Source organism: Excalfactoria chinensis, chromosome 1 (genome assembly GCF_039878825.1).
Source record: "Excalfactoria chinensis isolate bCotChi1 chromosome 1, bCotChi1.hap2, whole genome shotgun sequence".
NCBI lineage: Eukaryota > Metazoa > Chordata > Aves > Galliformes > Phasianidae > Excalfactoria > Excalfactoria chinensis.
The window spans coordinates 68066853-68085434 of NC_092825.1; the positions used below are offsets into that span (position 1 = coordinate 68066853).

The following is an 18582-nucleotide window of genomic DNA, read 5'->3' on the forward strand; positions in this document are numbered from 1 at the left end:
ACATTTACAGTACTTAAAAATATGTATTAAAGATATTCAACATATTATAATTAACAGCCTTTGTCTTTTTAACCCCGTTACCTGGTTTTCAGTATGATTTCTAAACCCCTCTCCAAATTCTTGCATGTTGTTTTCTTAATCTTCATATTGCAAACACCCTGCAATTGTTCCTGTTCTAACATATGACAAAACAAAGTTGATACCACTGGTGTAGACCAGTGGTGACCATGTGAATGGTATTCTTCCATACTTTGTTGACTCTCTGGCTTATATTCTGGCTTTTATTGCAGCCAGTAGACTGAGGCTGCTCAAAGTTCAGCATCAGCTAGCTGTCACAGAATATCACAGAGATTCACAGTTTCATGAGCTAGTATGATTCACCTCATGGAGGTACTGGAAGTGACTCCAAGCCATTTGTTTTGCCAGCCTTGAAAACCTGCAAATATAGTGGAGACAGGTGAAAAGTGCTATTTTAAACGAAATTCTGCTTCAGTGTGACTGTTTGGCCTTTTTAACTGACATTGCCCTACTTTAAGAGCTAGCACCAACTTCTCTCTCATTTTCTCCTGTTTGTTGAAAGTAAGTGTTGATAGCCTTGGTGGGGAGGCTGTAATACAGCAGATTTTCCTGTGGGGACAGCACTGCATAACTTCCAGAAATACATGACCAGTTGCAAGAAAAGTAGTGGGCAGGGAAGTTAACAAGTATTCTGCAGCCTATTCTCAGGTTCTTTACTTTGACAAGTAAAAAGTGTTGTGCAAGCATGCCTCCATCATACCTCCCTAATGTTTTTATTTAAGTGAAAGATGAACAGCAGAGCGTGGAAACTTTTGGTTTCTTGAGTCTCAGCAGGTAGAACCCAGTGTATTATTTTCCCAGGAGCTCATGCAAATGTTTTGGGTTTTTTTTTTTCCATAATCTTTGTCTTGCCGTGTTTAAGTTTGCTGCTACGGGATTCTGCTGTAAGTCTGAAGTTGAAAGGAACCCAGACACCCTTGGTAAAATATTAGAGAAACCACTGAACTTCACCTGCTTTTGCAAGGAAATCTTGTGAAACCACGAGTTTCCCACACTTCCAGTGTGAAACCCTGTGTTAAACTCAGAGCTTCTTTTCTTCTACCTCAGATCCTCTGAAGGATCACGGCCCTGAGGGAATGTCTTCATCAACTTGGGCCTGTTTTCAGAGTTTGTAATGAAACTCAGAATTCTTTCCATGATTGGAGGACTCTAACAAAAGCAAAGCACAACTGTAATCCACATAGTGTTTGAATCAGTGGTTTTAGAGATGGTTCGTAACCTTTGAATGTAGCATAAGCTTGTCAGGCATCCCTATTTTCACAGGTCTGTGTTTTGAAGGAGCTGTCCCATATGTTGTCACAGCAGTGCGGCACATTTCTGGCCCCATCACGAAGATATGGGACACTGAAATAAATGTCTCAGAGAAATAACATCTATAAAACACAGAGGGCTATATTGTGCTGTAAGATTCAGCCTTCACTGGCGTACCACAGAGGCTGCAAGCAGCTGGTCTCTTCAAATGCATCTCTGTCTGGGCTGGCTGCAGCAGCATTTGCAGTGGGACCTCCACCACATGTGAACAGCATTGCATATATGCCCAGACAGAATGGCTCGGGTTCAGCAGAGGGGTCAGGCTGCAGTAATAGTTCTCCTTCTGTCCTCTCACATACACTGCAGGTCCAGCCTGCCAGAACAAATCCCCTTTCACTTGCTGTATCTCTTCTGAAGTGCAGTGCTTAGACTGGAAATCTCTCTCATGTAAAGGCACAGAGAGAAACAGCGTTATTGGTTGATCTTTTACTGCTGTTGGTAAACTATAGGCTAAATTTTAGCCTTTTCTGAGAACATTTGACCCTCTGACTTTGGAGCTGAGTCATTTTTTTTTTTTGAGTGCAGCCAGGCACACCAGCTTCCTCTCTTTTACCAGCAAGATACAAAGTTTTGAAGTAAGCCTCTCCAGGCTATTTGTTCAGGCAGCTGATTCACTCTGTTGTTTGCGCTTATACCTGGTGAACAAGCTTCCAGCTTTTGAGAGCGAGCTGCTGCTTCCCATTCCTCTGACCTCTCACTTTGCCTGTTTTGAGACTTGGTCTGTTGAATTGGAGTAATGGTGTTGAGCTGGAGTGCAAGCATTGGTAAGAAAAGCAGAGTGAGAGATGTCTTTCTTTAGCCTTGCTTCTTCTGATGTCAGTATACCCATGTAACACAGTTTTTAATGAGGGCTGCTCTGAAAGTAATGCCTCCTCTTTTATTATATTGTCCCACGACATCAGAGGCGGATGTTGATCGTATGGCAGCAGAGCCATCCCAGCACTTTTCCCTTAAATTTTGTCGCTATGTGACAGATGGCAGCAGAGGGGCAATCTGACAAAATGACACCTGATGTCTGACACAGAAGTGCATATAAAGCAAAGCTGTGTTGTTGAATTCCTCCATGCAAAAAAAAAAATAAAAAATGTCATCCATTGATATTCGCTAATGCTTGCTTAACCTTTATGGAGACCAAGCAGTGGATGTGAGCACAGTGAGGCAGCGAGAGGTGCCTTTCAGAACTGGTGACAGCAGCGTGGAAGACAAGCTGTGTTCCAGACAGCCATGCACAGCTGTCAGACCATGAAATGAAGAGTGTCCAGATCAGCTCATCTGTGACAATGTTGAAAAAGTTTTGTAGCTGGCAATTTTCTCTGTTAGCGTTACTGTGTTGTTTGTATCCATTGTCATTTCCATGGAAATCAGTAGAACTTTTGCAGCAACCTATGTATTTCAAGTTCTTTTGGGAGTTTTTTGGTTTTGGTTTGGTTTAGGGTTTTTTGTTGTTGTTTGTTTCTTTTGCAGAGGGAACAGTGTAAGAAAAATTCCCCTTTTTAAACGCTCATTTGCTGCTTTTGGTGAAAGTGCTTTAAAGGCTGTGCTGAACACTGTGAAGTTCATGGAGTTGTAATAGAAAACACTATTTTCTGGACTTTCAAGGAAAGAATGTGGTTAGGATTATAGCGACTGAGTGTGGTCTTGACTCCATATAGTGCATAGTAGATAGGGGGATAAATGAGCCTTTGCTCCAGTAGGTGAAGAGCTGTGCTTCAGTTAAAAAAGGGCCATGCCGGGCTATATTTTACACACATGGGGGTTAAATATGGTCAGACTTAGTCTCAGTATGGCGTTGTTTCAACTTTTCTGCAAAGTTAGATAAAGGATTTGCTTAAAAGCTCAGTAGCTGTAATGCTACATGCTCCTTTTGGCTCCTCAAATTGCTTCTTTTCATTCAGTGCATTTCCATTGTTCCGTTAGCTTTTAATGAGACAGTTACAAAATGTCTGCCTCGCTCTGACCGCCATTTTGTAGCCTGATTGTTGGATAATGAAGACTGTGAGAAACAGAAAATAAACAGCATGGCATGGAGGAGATTTCAAAAGGAGTACAAACTCTGCATGTTTTATTTAGATGCTTAATTGTTGCCGACTGGCTGCATTTAAACAAGTGACTTCACAGTGTCTGGAAGAAGACCAGCTCCTGAATTTGAGGAGCTGACCTTGGGTAGATGCCATCAACTGTTCTTTTCTGTTGGCATGAACGTGCTGCTGGCAGGATCTCCCTGTAGCTGCAGTCACTAACCCAGCTCTGAATCAGAACCTGCTTGCATTGCACTAGGCCACCAATTTACGCTATTTATTATGAGTATTGTTTGCAGCCTCTTCAATGACAGATATTTGATCTACAGTATATAGGATGTTTAAAAATAAGAACCTTTGAAATCACTATGTTTAAGCTTCTCCCATAGAGCAACCAATGCTGTTCAGAAAATAAAAAAAGGGAGGAAGGGAGGTTCCAAGTTTGCTGAAAGCAAACTGAAAATGTAGTACAGGAATTGAAGGGATACTATGAAATTGTTATTGTGGTCCTATGGATGGGGTGCTAACTGAGGAGTGCAGTTAGTGGCATTTGTTTGTTTCCTTTATGAGAAACTCTTTTCTGTGCATAGAATGTGGGCAGGGGGGGATGGTGAAGGACGCTTTACATTCACAGTAGGGTGCAGATTCAAAGCTGTTTAAAATTCTGCCATATCTTAATGATAATAGTTAATCCTAGTATCAGAACGGTACTTCTATTTTTAAAAAGCAATCAATCAATCATTTTAATACACTGCACCCTTAGTGCCAAACACCTCAGAAAATGGTGTATACAATAGTGAAAAAGCATACGAAACTACTTCTATAGAATTATTCTTCCTTTCTTCTTTACCCAGACTTGCACATTAAGATCTCAAAGCTGCTGAAAAAAATCTGGAATTATATAATGGAGTGAGCACTTTGAGTAAGACTAGTTGCCATGTAAGGAACACAGTTATAGACTGAGTGAGGAGGGGCAAAGAAATTGCCACACCTGATTGAAGATCTCTCTAAAAATATAGTGTATGCTGGGCTTTCTTGGGTATTGTTGGCTTGTAGGGTGGAGGATGCATACAGATGCCTTACTTTAGGATAATGGCTTTGAAAATTGCTTCTTCCCATTTTCTTCTCAAGACAGCTTCCTATGTCTACCAGATTCTTTTCAGAAAGCTGTTAGTATGGACGTCATGCAGATGTAGGTAATTGTACATAAAAGTTCAGTTTCTGCTGCTGCCACAGTGATGCACACAAAAGCACAGTAGTTGCTTATGCATTCTTCACCTGCAAAATAAGGATTGATATTTCTTTATCATAAGTGTGTGTAAGTTAGTTGAAGCCCTTTCAGTGCACTAGAAATACACTTTTTATGTCATTCATGATAAAAATGTGAACTACGTAACTCAGTAATGGTAATGATTTAACAACTCAGAGGACTTTTATCTTTACATGAGTATGAGAGTATCAGCTCCAGACTCTGGAGAATATACTTCTATAACCATATCACCTATATTTTTATTTACATAGAGGTTATCTCAAAAGTTGATATTTTCTTCAGTTGCTCACTGAATTTTGACCAATCTGGGACTGACCCTCACCCCATTGTATTGATCAAAGGCTCTGTTTTTTAAAATCAGCAAGAGGCAGTGATATTTTTAGTCATCAAACTGATACGATCATTGCACTGGACCATCCTCTGTTTTTATAGTGTCTCTTTGTTATCTTGCAGAGAGTTCTCCATGTCAGCAGGCCTCTGTGTCAGCAAAAGTCATTCCCAGTCTGTTTTAGTTCTCTTAGGTACTCCTACTAGAGCACGTCTGACACATTTGGATTTTTCTTACCTTTTTTTCTTTTATTTCTGAAGAGCAGTTATAGATAGAGGAGATATCTAGATGTTTTGTCTTCTTTATTTTCATTTGCAGTTACCATTTCTGCTCTGTTTTGTTTTGTTATTTTCTTAAATCAGTGTCACAGCTGTAGTATGCTTCGCACTGTCACTACAGGGAGTTTCTTAAGAAGCGTTAGCTGTGTACATGTATAACAGAAGTCATGTTGTGGTTGTAACTATAGTCAGTGTTTTCATTTATGTTTCATATGCATCTCAGTCAGCTTCAATTTCACAAACTCACTGATTTCCATCTGCCACTATTTAGATCTTTATCCATTATCTGTGTCGAGCAGAATGTAAATCTGGTGACACTTGAGTGAAATTTTAAATTGACATTGCTTTCAGTTTGGTCAAACTGTTTTTTTTTTCCTTTCTATACTCACTAATTGCTCCTTTTTTGCATGTTTTATCCAATGTATATTGCAGTTCTGGTGTACTTTCCAAAATACTGCACTGAATATCAAAAGGTGGTTATGCTAGACTTCGAAGAAAGATGTGTTGAATCCACTCCACTGCTGTCTGTGTCAGTAGCAGGGGTAGTGAATGCAGAGAGTTTGGATCAAGCACCTCATGGACAAGGCAGCCCAGTTGGTGACTCCTGTACCATCATAGGTGGCAAGATGGTGTCGGTTCTGATTATGCAGGTGGAGTCCAAAACTTTGACCATCTCTCTTGTTCAAGTATGAGAAGGGCCTCCAAGTTTCTGCAGAATTTCATTCTTTGACCCATGTGTCTGAGAGCCATTAAAACTTTGCTTTAAATGCCATTCTCTTTTGTGGGCCTGTCTCCCACCTACTTCTAGTCATGATGTTTGAGAACTACTGAGTCATTCTCTGTCCAAAGTCATTTCACATGAATTATTAATTAATTTCTAACATTCTTGTTGCTCTGACAATAAAGGATGAAAATTCTGAAAGAGATTTTAGGTTTCAGTTGAAAAATATCCTCTACAAATTGGTGTTTGTGTCACAAGAAGAAACTGAATGGAAAGCAAATTTAAGGTGAAATTAGTGACAAAAGAGCAAATGAACTGGAGTCAGATCATAGGTTACAGAGTTAAGACATCTGGATTTCTAGTCAATTCTCTGAAGGTATAACTAGGAGTTAATAAGGTTTGCTTTCCTCTTACAAAAGGCCATATTTTTAACATAGTGTCTCAAATCAGCTTCCTCGGGAGATTAGTAAGTGTTTTTCCATTAGTTCAAAATGACCACCTTGGAACTACAAGGTGGTTTGTGACAGTACATCATGTGTTTATAACTGTAACAGCATATTATTGTGATTTTTGTGTGTAAAGACATCCTTCCTAGGGACAGTTACCTCAGCAAGCAGAATACGAGTATTTATCCTAAGACTTTTTTAAAACATTTACTCCTTTGATAATCCATGTCTTAGACAATATCTCAAAGGATGTTTTTTTATTTTTTCATTTTTTTAAAGTAGCAATAATGAGGGCTTACATTTTATGCTTGTTTTTGGCAGCGAGGAACTGGACTTGGTCCCTTAGGTCCCTTCCCATTACATATTTAATTTTAATAGACAGCAAGCATGTTCTGCTTCCTTGAGATGTGTCTGCTATGTTGACATCTGGAAAGCAGCCATGTGAGGTTCCACGCATAGTTTTTGCAAGCGCCATTTGCTGGTGGAATGAGCCAGAGCAGACACCTCTTTTGGCAGAACTTCGTTGCCATCTATTTTTAGTTGAACCTTAGTACATCAAATTACTGTATGTAAGCCACCAGTATGGCTTGAAGGCAGGCGCTGAAAGAAGAAAGGCAGGCATTTTGTCTGCACAGAACCCAAAGTGCTTAGTGGTAAGTTATCCACATGTATGTTCCATGGACTACTTCCTTCTCATTAATAGAATGTCAGAAACTGCATTCCATGTTGACAGAGAAACTGAGAGGTGAGAGGGTCTTGCAGTGTCATTTCTGGTATCCTCGTGGCACACTGGTGATGTGGAAATTTCAGAGGACAAATGCAGGCTAGAATATGCCCGTTCTGAAATAACATAAATTATGTACTCTAGCAGAGCAGTCAAGAGTGCATCCAGTAACTGAATAGGTAAATAACTCTAGTTTTGAGTCTCTCAGCTGACATCTATTAACTTTCAAGTAATTTGAGAAGGACTGTTGAGTATTATACTGTCCAAAGCAAGGGAACAGCCTAGAGGTTTTTTTGCCCTGAATGTTAAGGTGACAGAAAGGATGAAAAAATCTGTAAATTCCCTGCAAAACTCTGCAGTCTCTATGCAAAAATGTCTTTTTCAGAAGTTTGCAGAAATAGCTAATTTTTTCTCATGCTCTTTATGCTTTTTTAAGTTAACTGCACTTTTGTGCGTCAAATATATTTGTATACGTTTTTAGTTCATACCTAAATGTCTGTGGCATAAATGAAAGACCTAGTAGGCCTCTTGGTAGGGTACATTGCTAATAAATGTTTTTATTCTTCATACAATTCTATGCTTTGTTTGCCTGAGTGGTGGAGGACAGACTTTCACAGTGGAGTGTCAGTCAAGTGTCTGATTTTTTTTTCTTCTGAGCCTTTTATGGGAAGATGTTGGATATGGGAAGGCAGTGGCACTCAAAACTTGAGTTGTGTTTGAATATTTTAAGTCCTGCTTGTGCAAAATAAATTTGCTACACAATTGAAGCTCCGAAAGCTCCATGAAAAAAAAAAAACAAAAAAAAAAAAAACCCTGATCCTTTTTCTTAAACATGCTTGGATTTCTTTTGTAATTGATTAATTAATTAATTAATTAATTTTTAATGTTAAGTATAAATCTTCTCCTCTTGAATATAGGCTGCAATTTTTTGCAGCAGTTTTCCAAGCAGTTTGCTTGCACAGTGCTTGGATGCTCATCAGGTCTCTACAGATCAACAGTGACCAGGAATGTAAGCTAGTGCCAGGTGAATGGTCAGCTTTCATTCCTTTCTTGTAGTTAATGTCAAAGGGTCAGAGATGATCAGATCAGTCTTTTAAGCAAAAAAAGTAAAAAGGCTTGCTAACAATTCAGCATCAGCTGTGTTAGACTTCCTTTGCTGATATCTTTATAATTGGATGTTTTTATGTCATTATTTTCTTCTTGGCATTACTTTATGAAACTCATTGACTTAAAATAAAACAAGGTAGAAACTCCCAAACAAATACCAGTATTTGAAGGCTGTTACCATTGTTTCCCCTTGATATTAGACAACTCTTTCATGTAGCAAGAAGCTTTTTTTTTTTAAGAATTTTGTTTTTGTTGCTTTTGCACATCAGATTCCAGTTGTGATGATGTTGGCAGCTTGAATACATGGAGCTTAGATCTAGTCTGGTATCCAGATATGGCTATAAAACTTAAGAAATCAGGATGTGTGGTCCACCAGTTTTCCTATCTATGAGTATCATTTTTGAATCATTCTGAGAGCATTTGCTATTAGAGAAGATACAAAGGAATTATTTGCTTATTTTTATTTCCTGTTGAAGCAATCCTGTTTATTATGTTCCTGTTTTTCTCTAGATATTATAAAATACCCCATTATCTTGCTTTATCATTCATCATGCATTGGGGATAGCTGAAGTCATGACAGTCCTATTCATCCTGCCTACTTTAATGCTTTGTACGGGGTTGTGTTTACATTAGAAAGATCATAGCTTTTCTTCTATGAATTACCAAGTAGGTGAGAGTTGTAATTGTTATTTGCAGATTAGATGATTCATTGGTTATAGAAGGTGGTGTTCCCTTCTTAAATGAATGGGCAGCTTATTTACAATGCTCAACATTACCATCGTCTTTCCACAGATTACGATTCGGGGTTTGCTTTCTTTTTGTAGCAATTAGGGATCATTCTAGTAAAAATCATTGGCAAGACACAAAAAAAATCTCAGGTTCCTGATTTTCTACCAGCCTAACCTTTTGTACAGACAATATCAGCTCTCTTAGGAGTCACATTAAGCATGCTGCAAAAAGCATTGGACTATAATGTTATTAAAGAATCCAGCAAGTCTGAGAGACTTTTGTGCTGAAGCGTTGCATTCACAAATTCTCGTTCACTTGAAAAGTTTCTATGAAAGTCTGTTTACAGTGGTAATTAAAGTATTGTGAATTCAAAACGTGTCCTACCAGACAGGCTCAGTCAGCTTTCACTGAAGTAAGTCAGCACAGACAACTATGCACTTCTTGCATCCAGCAGCTTAATTAGAGCGTATTCTGGGTGGGAAGAATTATCGTACCCTACTATATATATGTACCAATTTTCTTAGAAGAAAAAGAACTCTACTGCAGACTCGCTGTGTCCCAATTAATCATCCACATTTCATTTAAGTGTGTGTGGCCTTTTTGTTTGTTTTGATGAAGGTGCTTTCTCCATGCACTGACGATGCTGCGAGACATGGAAATTAAGAAATGTTTATATTAGCATTTCCACAGCACCACAAAAGACTGTAGAAAATGTACATTTTACAGCATAGCTGGTATACAAAAGTGATGCATGTGCAGTATGTGGGCATGGAAATATTTAAATTTCACTAGGAGAAGTTTTTAGCTTTCTTTTGTTTAGTGTGTTTAAGTACTTGACTTCTACATCGCGTGAATTTTGATTTTTTTCAGTTTGTTTTTCTTCCTTCTGTGCTTGCTTTTTTATTTTACAGACTGATTTTCTGACCACAATAAAGCAGACGGAATTATTTGATGTTGAGAACCTTGTTAATTTTATGGCCTATTTTCACGTGGAGATCAGCTTTTATTTCCCCCCTCACTCTTTATTCTTGATTCAATTGTCAGTAAGGTTTGCTGAGCAAAAACACTGGATGTATTATGGAAAGAAATCTAATCAATGCAGCACCAAGGGACAGTCCTTCAGAAGCCTCCCTGGTGGCTGTGAGCCAGACTAGAGGTTACTATGAGGTTACTCTGTCTGACTTTTACCAAAATACCAGCTACTTCTGAAAGGGCTGCCGGCCGCCTTGTGCATGTGTAACAGAAGCCTCATTAATATAAGCTCCCAATATATATACACCTGTTGTGCTAGCCCCCAGCACAGAGCCTGTGTTTCCTATTTTAAACACTTTGCATGTCTGTCTACATTCCCTTCTGTCTGCAGTTGCTCTAGTGTGGTACTGCAGAGCAGCTCATGTGCAGTACCTCCAGGGAATGCGGGAGGCTAAATAAAGTTGTGGCAGATGTCAGGGGACTTTGCCAAACACTATTTTCCAAGTTAGATAGTTTGAAAAATTAACTGGCTAATCCCATCTCTGTAATATAGAAGTAACCTCATTAGTGTGTAGCCTCATTAAGTATGCATTTCTTTAACTGCTCCTTTATCGGGTTTTGATGAAGGAATTTGCGTTATCATGTGGGAAATCTTTATTTGACTGGCGAAACTCTGCTCCCATCCTTGTCCCCAAGCTCCAGTGCTCTGTTTTGTGTGTGAAGTGTGACTTAAATTCTTTTAAGCAGCGCAGCACTTCCTTAGGGCTGTTACCTGTTTTGGCTCTGAGTTCTAAGAAATCACTTGACAGCAAAATTACTCTAAGCTCAACTTTCCTCTTTTATAAAATATTTGTTCAGCACATTCCAGAACAGAGGTTTCACTCAAGAAGTTACACATATTCTTTGTTAAAGACAAAAAATAAGGATCAAAGCAGTATCAGATAAAACTACTGATTCAGCACAGGAAAAAATACTTATCAAACCCACCGAGCCATGTACTTTTTGGCTTGGTTTTCATGAGCAGTGCATGGAGAACCATTCACATCAGTACCTCTGATGGGCACTTGCCATGTTTGGCATAAAGGAGCATTAAGTTTGTTTCAGTGAAGGCCTAGTGGTCCCCCAGGCAGGGCCAGAGATGCCACAAGGGGTGGTGCTCTGGTGCGTCACTCCAAAGCCACAAGGTACTGTTGGTCATGCTCAGGTTGGTCTTGAGAACACCCTCCTGGTGGTGGTGTGGCTCCTGCGTGTAGGGCCATATTTCTGTAAAAGGGCACATCTGCCATTACAGATTTCAGACTTGTTTTTACAAGGCACGCTTGGTGATGTCTGCACTTTATTTTTGTTCCCAAAGCCTTTTCCACTCAAAATTTCAGTGAGATGTGAATCCTAGAACTAGGAGGTATCAGTGGCTAACAGTTTCTGCTGTGGAATGTACTCCACAGTGAAATGGAGAGGCACTGCAGGATCTGAATTAACTACCTCAATTCTAGCAATTCTTTATCTGCAGTGATGGTCTTCTTGCTTGTATTCCATTGCAGCATCTGACTGTAAATTATTACAACATAGCAATTTTGATAGGCATTTTTATTAAGCTCAGCTTGAGAGCACAGTCTTCTCAGTTAAAAATCCTAAGAATTTAAGAATTACCAGTCTGGACTAGACCAAAAGCCAACCTAGCAGTCTAGGACAGCACTTCTCTACAATGAGATCAATGGTGCCATATCATGAAGATTCTACTTGAGCATTGTCCACTGCATTTTAGTAGGGTTAGTTTTTAGTGGGTTTTAGTTCAGGGACAATTTTGAGTGTAAGCAACGGTTTGTTCAGAATCCTACCTTAAGATTACAAGTATTAGTAAAACATTTTATAGGAATTGAACTCCAGTCTGGTCATGATAGTAGAAGTAGCATCTCTGTAATTCAGAGTACTGACACATATTTCTTATTGTGGTCAGGTTTTAATAGTATGTCTCAGTGAACTAACGCTTTAGTTCTTGTGAAACAGGAACGAGTATTGGGTTGGTTTTACTTGAGTGCTATTAATTGGGTAAGTTTAGGAACTTCTTTTCACTATCTAAAGTGAGAGTTTTTCTATGGGAATGCAGTCAATAGAAATGTGACTGAAAATTTCATGTTTTGATTATTGAAACCTGGATGCTATAGGCTATGTCAGCACTGTGAGTATATTTCTGAAAGAAAATATTTCCCTGACAAGAACTACTTGGAGAAGTACTTCCAATTCTTTGAACACTCATATCAGATATCAGCATTTTCTAAATAAAAATTCCTAATATTTTCAGTCCAGGAATCAGATAGCATGTGCAGGGAACTTTGAATATGGGAAAAAGACCTGTCTGACCAGTACAGGTGGAAGAACCTGTGGAAGTTTTGAAGATGCAGTAGCCTACTTAGGGCTTACTTAAATTACTACTTACTAATGTTCTGCTACATGAAGGAAATAATTCAAGTAAAAGTGGAACAGTGGTGTTCTGATTTCTACAAGCCAGCTGAGAGATAATGTGAATTGAAACATACTGCTTATCATAGCAAATCCTCCAAAAAATGCTTGCAGTCTACACTTTAAGAAGTTGAAAAGAAATAGCAACAAGGTTTTGGTCCATTTTGTGGTCTGTGTTCATTTGTTTAATCAAATACAAGGATAGCAAGCTTTCTCTCCTTGAAGTGAACATCTTGCAGTGTTGCACAGTGAATTCTGTCTTTACTGCTTCGGTGTACATTAGCTGTTAGTTACATGGCAAATTTGGCATTTTGCATTACACTGCTGTCATTATTAGTAAAAATAAGATAAATAAAACCATGAACTAAAAAAGAGGAGCTGAGTGCTGTCCTGCTAGCACTTCTACATATTTCCTTCTGTTGAAATGGACTAGTTATGCTCCCAAACCAGAGAATCTTCCTCTTGTTTTAAAATACATACATTCCTAAAGTAGGCTTTTAAAAAATATATATCACATTAGGATCAAGGAAATGTTTATTTTGACGCTTCTGTACTTTCCATGACTGTTTCAGTTATCCAGTGATGGTTTGGGGCTTCACATTTATACTTTGCTGGATTCCTATTCTGAGTGTAGGATTGCTATTCCAGGGTGTTGTAAACAAGCCAGCCATCTTTCATTTGCTAATTCACTACATTAAATGGCCACCATCAGGTTTCATTTATATATTACATTGAATATGCATGATATTTTATTCTTCCTCTTCGTTGTATGTCTTGTTGTGTACAGTAGGAATTAGTGAGAAAATACGGATTAACCATATTGCAAGTAAAGAAAAAAAAAGGAAAATCTTTTACATCACAGTTGTCAAATTAGCAGTATTCCAAATTGTACAGAGCCCCTCCCCCTCAACACCTTAGGTTTTTTTTCCTTTTTATACGCTACTAGAAGTCCATCTTTGTGACCAAGTTGATAAATTGCCCCAGACATCTGTAAAATGTGGATTTAAACATGTAACAAGAAAGTAAAAACAAAGAGCCAGGAAACTTTTAAGTTTGTGCACAGCAGGGAAGCCAGAAGCTCAAACCTGTTAAAAAGGATGGCTTATCCCAATGACCTTCAAACGATGTTTAGTAATATCCCAATTCAAAACAGCATGTAGACTTCTTTAATTTGAATTGCATATTTAAGTAAGACTTTGACGGGTTTGAAGCATAGGCATAATGCTTTATCAGAAAAAGAGACAGAAGTTTAATGTTTCTTGTAATACATTCCCATGCTTCAACAGGAAGAATACCTAGCAACTGCCTCTCTTCTATTATGAATGTAAGAGTGAGGGGGTTTCTCATTAACTCTCTGGAGAAGGAATGTAAGAACCAGTAATAAATATACTGGCATGACTGAAGTTCTTCATGTCTAAACATCTGCAGGATTGTAGCCTACTGCAACAGTCTGAAACAGTCTGAAAACCATGTCTATAAAATCTCAATATGGTACTGATCAACACATGTTCTTCATGGAGCATTAAGGCAGTAAAGTTTGCAGAATTTCTTTATCAGCAATATTTCTGTCCCATCTTGTGTCTGGACTTTTTTCTGCTGGTAGGATCCCATTTGCCATGTTTCTGACTGAAGCTAAGGATTATTTTCATGTATGTTTTTTATAGTACCTGTATTCTATTTCAAGGGAAAATATTGCATTTTTCTTCTTTTAGCTGTGAGAATGGCACGCAGATGTACTACCAAATTTCAGAGTAAGTCAAATAGAGAAGAAAGTATTATGTCACTGGATGAGTAGAAAAGGAGCTGATCTCTGACCACAAAAGAAAAATAAAGCAATGCTAAGATCATGGCTTTGAGAAAAATAGGCCTGACTGTTTTAGTACTCAGGGGAAGGATGGAGGTAACAGTAAAAGAGAGAAAAATCTTACCAAAGAAAAATGTGGGAATGGTATAAGGGTAAACTGTGGCACGAGAGAGCAATAATGAAGCAGATTGATACATAATGCAAAACAAAAGTAGTTTATAGAAGCATGACATTATCGCAGTTGATATTTTCACGGACAGACAAGGGTTGGAATGAGCAGTGAGTAAGCGTTGGTGTCTCTTATTGGAGAAAGTTAGTGTTTCAAGGCGATTTGCTGCGTTCTACATATACAAATACTGAGGACACTGTGGAAAAGAATAACCTTTCATCAAAAAAGCAGCAAAATTAGCTGGAGAAAATAGAAGTCGGTAATAGGTGAGTAGAGTGAGAAAGAATAAATGAACAGATTGATGAATAGGCAGAGAACTTCACTTCTTTGGGACGACCTAGAATGATTTATCTGGTGTCATGTCGCATTCCTAAAATGATTACAATGCAAGAAAACAAAGATTGTTATTTTACCACGCTGTATATATTTTTGTGTACAATTAATGGTGTCTAAATTGATGTCTGATTATCATAAAGGGAATGATACACATAGTGTCCAAAAAAATATTAGTATCGCTGGCTGCAGAGGCTAAGCTGCTGCCTACTGCATGTTATGAATAATTTAGACCTGATGTATTGATATCTTTTCCTGATTGATCAGTCAAAGCACAGGTAGCCTTTCTACTAGCACTATTCATACTGATTTTAAAGGACTGCATGTAATTCCAACGCTCGATAGTAAAGGTTAAAAAAATTTATCTGGTAACTACTTCAAAATTGTTTAGCTGTGAAAATGGAGGAGACTTTTTTACTTGAAGCTTTCAAGTTTAGTAGCAACTAAATTGAATAGTCTTGGTAATTTTAAGTCATAGTGTTTCCCTGAGGGTAATGTCACCCTCCTGCAAAGTGCCATGAATGCCCCATTTACCTTTGATCAAGGCTTTCAAAACAAGTTTAAAGTGGGATGCTGCCCATATACTGAAGCAAACTCCTTGCAGATAGAACTCTTTGGAAGAACTGCATTTTGCGTCTGTATGTCCATTTCTCACTTTCTTGCCTCGTAAGGATAACAGAAATGTTTTACATTTTTTTTTCTTCTTTCCTTTTTGAAACACAGAAATGACCTAAGGGGAGCCAAGTTACAAGATGAACTATATCCAAGCTAGAACAGTGAAGATTGGTCATCTATGCAAAGAAAATGACAAGGTATCTATGCAATCACAATGCATATTAATTTCTTGCTGGTGTGGAGGTCTTCATGGTACATTCTGGCAATAAACTTTAAAAATAGTTCTTGAAAAAGACGTTTTGAAAATAACTTTTTTCTTCTGTTTGAATGCCAGAGTAAGTATATATATCTAAAAGTATCTTCAAGATACGTCTTTAAAGTCATTACAGTGTTGAATTGTAGCTGTATTTCTAGAAGTAGATGATCACATTCATGATCTGTGTTCTTGGCAGAGTTGGTAAAAACACTGCTTCTCCCAGCACCAAAATAAAATCCTTCCAGACAATGTCAGTTTTGGAGGCTTTAAAATAATTGTTTCATGAATTCATTTAAATCACTGCACTCGAACACTTAGTGCACAAGTTATACCATTTTCTCTTTTCTTTGTCGTGTATAACCACTGCAAATAAATGTGCTAGTACTTGTTTTGTTTGTAATTAAATGATATGTTCTCTTAAGTTTGTTGTTCTGCAGATTTGTAACTTGAGGAATGCAGAATCAGTACTACTGGCAACTCATGTCCCTCAAATATTCTTAGCAGTGTGCATATGTAATATTTATACAGTGGCTGCTAAGAGGCTGACACAAGGCTATATGCCACTTAAGATCTGAGGTCAAATGGTTCTTCAGTGATGCATAAAATTTGTATTGATCATCTGCCCAGCACTGAACAGAACCTATTAATGGATAAGCCTTACAGTATCACTGTGAGAAAGGGAATTATGGTCTCAGTTTAAAAAGTGATGGAACAGAGCCCCAAGGGCTCGAGTAATCATTTCAAGTCATACAGGAAGTATATAACAGAACTCACAATCTAAGCCAGCTGACCAACCATCTTCCTTCTTTGGACATTCTTGCATTTGTTGTCCTTTTCATCATATTCTGTCAGCTGTGGAATGTGTATGTCAACAGCTATGCATTCCTTATGCACTGCTTTAACAGTCAAATTCTCTTGCAAAGTAACTTAAAACACACAGGGAATGTGAACTGTGAATCTTTCTTATCCATAGAGAACACTACATGTAATGCAGAAGGGCCAGCATAAGCACCATAAGTTGGCTTTCATAAATTAAGTTAAAACAAAATACACAGGAAGACCTGTTATTGTGATGTCTCTGTTTTTTCTTTTTATTATTTTTCTTTCTTTTTTTCTTTTTTCATAGTGTTCTAGATCTTTCTCTAGTACGGAGAGGAACTGCTTGTATAGAACAATTAATGCTTTTGCTTTTGTAATCTTGCAGAATGTCTATTTGATTTCTTTAGCAAATGTCAGGTCACATGTTGGCTGCTCGCGTTCTGAAACTGAAGTATAAATCATCTTCTCAAGTGACTAACTGTCATTTTTCTTTGCAAAATATTTTTCTATCTCTACCTTATGTAACTCTTACAGTTGCTGACATTTTCCTAAAAGCCCTGTTCATTTGACACTCAAGATTTCAATATAAAACTATAGATGAGAATAGGGAACTCTTTTGCCTTTTCTTTGTACCTGTTTCCTTTACCATTAGTTGAAGAAAGGAATATTATGCATTTCTGAGTCACGCTGTATAAAGGCACTTTATTTTATACATCATTAGAACTGTAAAAGAAGGTGAAGGATAAGCTGTACCGTAAGTGAGAGCAAGAGTTAACATGCTTGAACTGTAGAAAATGGCTATTAAATTTTGATGGGATGCTATCACTGATAGATCAAATAAATGTTGATGTAGTGATGCAGAGGATATGGATAAAAAGTCAAGTGCTACAGAAATGGTTGTTACTATTAATGGAAAACATATATCAAAATATGTAATCCTCAACCAAAGACACAGATCTATCCAGAAGAAAAGAACAGAGTATGGACTTCTTATATGCCTTGAGTCATGTCTACAAGAGTACAGCCCTATATAGCTGTGTCTTGATTGCATATACTTGGCCATGCCTTATGTTTTAATGTGCCTGATTTCTGCTGGCTTAGGGATGATATTCTAATACCAATAATCTGCTTTACTTATTTACATGTCAGTAGAGAGCTATTGATGGATCTTCCTGATGGATCGTTTTAATCAAACTTGTAAGAATTTCCTAGAAAAAAAAATGGCTGCATAATGTGGAGACAGTTGGTATTAAATTCCTATTGGTGTGGCCTTTGACTTGCAGCTTCTGCTGGGTCCAGCTTAGAGATGAATGAGACAGTTCTGCCAGTGTTTCAGGTCACCGCTTATGCCAGTCTCACCATTATGGGCAGTGAATTACAGCATTTCTGAGCAGCTCTGGAAAAACACATTCAAGAAAAGCTGCGTTCGATCTGAGAGAATGCTACTTTTAAGTACCTAGGGTGATTTGGAGTGCCAGGACTTTGGTCTTGAGAATTGGTCCAATATTCCTAAAGCATCCAAGATCAAATCTTTTAGTTAAATTTTAAACAATCTAGAGACTTTTATGGGTAGATGCAGGGAATTGTAAGACTCCTTTTTGGTAGGTTTAAGGTGTCTGTATAGTTATAGTCTTAATCTCTAAAAAACAATCAGAATTGATTGAGTACTGTGTGACTGTAAAAGCATTGCCATGTTTAGAAAGGAAAGTCAGATCTTTATCTAAATATCTCTATAATAAGATACAGAATAATAACAACATGCACAGTGAACAGTTGAAATCATCACAGACACATCTGAGAAGGGACGCTTTAGTCACGTGAAGAAAGGTGTGAAAAGTACCTTCCTCATTCCTGGGACTGGCTCAAAATCCAGACTCCCTGCAGCTTAGGGCAGTCTATTTTACTGACATCTGTGACATCTCCTGATCATGCTTTTGGGGTTTGTAGAATTACAGTTCCCTTCTTATCTAAGACAGATGTGGGATTGGGTCCCCAAGAAACAGATTCCATCTATCAATGTGACCTTACCACCAAAGATTCACAAGGCTGGTTCATGAACATTACAAATTTGTACTCCTCAGTTCATAAAGGTAGGGACATCTTATTTTACAGGTCTGGAAATGAAAGGCAGATGTGAACATTTC

At 38.0% G+C, this 18582-nt stretch overlaps 1 protein-coding gene across 1 annotated transcript in view; it reads left to right on the forward strand.

Annotated features, from left to right (window-relative positions):
* Nucleotides 1–18582, forward strand: part of PPARA (peroxisome proliferator activated receptor alpha) — a 276741-nt gene that overhangs the window by 168943 nt on the left and 89216 nt on the right. Inside the window, exon 9 of the mRNA XM_072333930.1 lies at nucleotides 15472–15560. The gene's annotated coding sequence lies outside the window, so the exon portion shown is untranslated. The remainder of the gene's footprint in view (nucleotides 1–15471; nucleotides 15561–18582) is intronic.